The sequence below is a fragment of the Arachis ipaensis genome, chromosome B09 (assembly GCF_000816755.2).
Source record: "Arachis ipaensis cultivar K30076 chromosome B09, Araip1.1, whole genome shotgun sequence".
In the NCBI taxonomy this organism is placed as follows: domain Eukaryota; kingdom Viridiplantae; phylum Streptophyta; class Magnoliopsida; order Fabales; family Fabaceae; genus Arachis; species Arachis ipaensis.
In genome coordinates this window covers 16342368-16346933 of record NC_029793.2, presented here as the reverse complement: position 1 = coordinate 16346933, position 4566 = coordinate 16342368, and the positions used below count along the sequence as shown (strand labels likewise).

At 28.4% G+C, this 4566-nt stretch overlaps 1 pseudogene; it reads left to right on the top strand.

The window, feature by feature from the left end:
- LOC110266769 lies at positions 1858-3072 on the top strand (annotated as a pseudogene).

Genomic DNA, 4566 nt, shown 5'->3' with positions numbered 1-4566 from the left:
GTGGAGACAGGAGATCCCAACTTCGTCAAGTACAGAACCAGGTCGAAAGGATAACCTGCAAGACACTCTAATGCTAAAGTCAGTAGTGTGCTAGGTAGTAAAGTGAGTTTCTCGTATGTTTACCTGTTGGTTGCTTCTCTCTTTTAGTCTTTGCCTTTTAAAGCTGTTGTTTTTTCAGTATTTAGTGCTCATTATTGTCGAAATTCGATAGTTACAGAATCAAATGACATGGTTGTTGCAGTATTTACCGTTATCCCATGAAGTCGATTATAACCTTAATCGCTTTATCGATTATATTTTCTTTTATTCGAAACACTATGATAAATTAATTTTTGACCAATCAAATTAAAAATACTATAAAAAAATATATATCACCTCTAACTCATGGGCTTTAATAGAATATTTTTTGCCTATATAGGGATTGGGGAAGAAAAAGAGTTATTATTAAAAAATTGTAATGAGAGTATACCCAAAAAAAAAAAAAAAATTGTTATGAGAAAGTACACGAATGATGGGGATCTTTTGAAAGAGGCTGATGCTAAAACTCATGATTGTTTGGTAAGCTGATTTTTGTCGTGGTTATCTGGTGGACACTCTTCGTTATGCTTCTATTAATCCAAGTGTTGACCCTTTTGTACTCTTGTCCTTTTGTACTATTTCTCTTTCTTCCTCTCTCTTTCAGAAATTTTGACACCACGCACTAACGCCAGCGTGCTTCAATTTTTTACATATTTATATTTTTACCAACTTGGATAAATGAGGTAATTGACTAATTTATAATTTCACACATTCTGCTGCTTAGTCTTGGATTTTTTTTAGAAATAAAATAAAAAAAATTTATATTTTTTCAAACATTATTTTTAAATTTTAATTTTTTAAATACGATTTTTTTTTTATTTAGAGCAAGTTTGTTATATTCCTGTAAACTTTATAAAAATTATAGAGTTCGCCTTATCTCTGTTAATCATCTTTCAAATATTTTAAACCCATGCCATTTTAATCTATTATCATCATCTCCAAATAGTATATAAATCTATAAGAAGTATACAAAAATACACAGACAACGAGCATAACTTCTTTAAGAATTTTTTTAATTATAAATTAAAAAAATAAGCCATATTTAACAATGATAACCATTATCATCATTTCCAAAAATATACAAGAACACATAAATAAGCCATATTTAACAAGGATTTTTTTAATTAGAAATTAAAAAAATTACTATTTCTAAAAAAAATCGACTTATTCCTGTGCGTATTTTATTTTGAAATAAATTTAAAAAAATATAAATTTATTCAAAATAAAATACGACTTATAATTAAAAAAATCCTTGTTAAATATGGCTTATTCCAGTGTACCTGTGTATTTCTGGAGCCGATGATAATGGTTCTTATTGCTAAATATGACTTATTTTTTTAATTTTTAATTAAAAAAAGGTTTAAATACTCTGCAGGTCTCTATAGTTTCACCAAATTTTTAATTAAGTCCCTATACTTTTTTCTTTTCAATTGGGTCCTTATACATTAATTTTTTTTCAATTAAGTCCCTACTGTGAGAATATTCTATTTAAAAAAATAATATTCTCTTGTTTGGATTAGATATGCTAATTGGACATGTTTCTATTTTTCTAAAATACCCAAAACACCCTTGAAATTTGTCCCAAAAGAAAAAAAAAAACCCCTAACCGGCTCCTAATTTACTCTCTGAGAGTCGTGTGTGCAGTGTATTTCTCCTCCGTCGGTCTTGTCTGCCACTCGAAGTGCCTCGCCTCACCTCGCCGTCGAAGCCTATTCGCCACTCGGCGTGCGCTTCTTCTTCTTCTTGTGTTAAAATTTGAAAGAAAAATGGTGATTGGAGATGATGGGTTCAGGTACCAATTTGGTTACCACGGTCATTGGGTTTGGGATGAGTGGCACTTTTATTGTTTTTATGCGCACAAAAATCAATTGTGGAAAGATAAGAGGGAGTATTGAATCTCGCATGATGTATGAGATTGAATCCAAGATTGACATAGAAAAGGTAAAAATTTCACCTCTTTAAACCCCTCTCTTTTCCTGAGCTGATTAATTAAACTTTTTTTTTGAGTTGTGATTTGTGAACATGAGTTTGAGTTTTTGATATTTTGCTCAAATTTTTGTGAAAATTAGTTCTATACTATGTATTATTTGGTCATGGTTCTTAGATTGTTGTAATGATGCAAATGTTGTATCTTTTTTCTAGAATAAATCTGTGACTTGGCAATAAATTTCAATCAGATGTAGAATTGGTATATAGGTATTGAACAATGTATATACTGCCCTTTTATTTTATTCTTTTGTAAGATGAGTACGTGGTTGAGATTTTTTTACAGATCAATATTCCATATATCATATACTTCAGGTTCATGAATCTGCATATATCATATAATTCAAGTTGATGATATTATTCTTTGCCTAATTAGTAGTTTAATTTATACTTAAGTTGTGGTTTTGTTTATTTTACTTGTTTATCAGTTGGTGATTTAGATTTTAATTTTTTATTGTTTATGATAGCCAGAACATCATGCTAATGACCCTGAATCCGAGCCTGTTATGCTTGATGCAATCCCATTTTGAAATTGAACCAAGAGGCCTTCTATGCTATTGAAGATACATAGTTAAATTTGGTCTCTCAGTTTCAGTTCATGCACAACTTACATCTCATATGTTCCTAACCTCGTATTGTAACTTCTAGTATTTTCTAGATATTGTAATTATCTTAACATCATTTTTTTAAAAAAGCACTTCATGGATTCAAAATAAATTCAACCAAGGAGTCAATGAATGGATAACTAATTCGTATTATTTCTATGGGTGTGTCATATGTTTGGCAGATTACAGAAAAAGAAAAGTGTTACGCATCATGCCGAAATGTGATCACACATTTCATCTTTCTTGCATTGACATATGGCTGAGGAAACAATCCACTTGCCCGGTATGCCGTCTGTCGTTAAAAAACTCATCCGAGGCAAAACATGTTAGAACTGTTACATTTACCACGAGCCAGCCTCTTGATGAGTCGCATAAGAATCAGCCTTATCAATGTTGTTGTTGATCCCTATGTTGGTTCAGAGAGTGGGAGGTTGCAACACAAGAACTGATTTTTAGATTATTTGTATTACACCGAAATGTTTTCTATGATTTTTGTTTTTAGATTTCAAATTTCAATAACACAAATTACATAGTCTTATGGTTTTCTATGGCGTACCATGATAGGATAAAGATACAAACTATATTCCATGAATCCATATAAATATAAAATATTACATAATCATAATGATTACTTGAATGGTGGAAATTGAATTTTATATATACTTATTACTATTATTTCTGTTTCATTTTATCCATTTTTTTTGGTATGTTCTTAAGATAAGGTATTTTGAAAGTAAAAAAAAAAATATATTTTTGGTACAATTTGTATATAAATACGCAAAAGAATGATAGTGACAAAATAAAAGGGATCATAGAAATATCTTTAATGTCTTAGAATCATTGAATAGGATTATAGGAATATCTTTCATTGAATATTTATAGTTTTATCGATTTTTCAATTAGGTTCTTATATTTTTTTTTTCAATTGGGTTCCTAAAGATATACAAGTAATTTCATAATTCACTAACTTTTTTTTTACGTTTAACATTAACGGAGACTAAATTGAAAAAAAATAATGTATAGGGACCTAATTGAAAAAAAAAAGTATAGGGACTTAATTGAAAATTCGGTGAAACTATAGGGACCTGCAGAGTAACTAAACCTTAAAAAAAATCCTTGAAGAAGCCATACTTGTTATCTATGTATTTTTGTGTACTCTTATATACTATTTGGAGATCAGATGATGATAATGTATTAAAATGGATTAAAAACGTGGGGTTTAAAATATTTGAAGGGAGCTCGCCAGGGATAAAATGAACTCTATAATTTTTATAGATTTTGCCGGAAGTGCGGAAAATTTGCTCTAAACAAAAAAAAATTGTATTTAAAAAATTAACGTTCAAAAATGATGTTTGAAAAAATATGAATTTTTTTATTTTATTTTTGAAAAAAATTCCTTAGTCTTCATATATATGTATATCATCTTGAATTCACTTTTGAATAATGATATTTGAAAACAAAAGACAAAAGACAACAGTGATTCTTTCATTGAAACTAAATTGATGCAAATTAAAGTTTTTCTTTCGAAAAAATTTTGTTTTCCATTGAAGAAAAATCGCAATAGTATGTAACATTATATTATACCTTAGAACAATATTTTAACTTATAAGTAGGTTTACTATAGCCAAATTAAGTGACTTCCTTTTTAGTTTTTAAATTTTTTATAGTAAAGTTCTATAATTTAATTTGCATATGATATAAAATATTTGATTATTAGCATATAACTTCTAGATATATATGCTTTTTAATTTTGCTTTAGGTTAGCCCAAAATATTTATCATTTAAAATTTTGAGATAGACTAGATGCACGACTATTGTAGTTTTGCTTCAATAGAAAAACAAGATTTTTTTAAAAGCAAAAAAATTATGTAGCATTGGAGTTTTTTTTTTTTTTTTT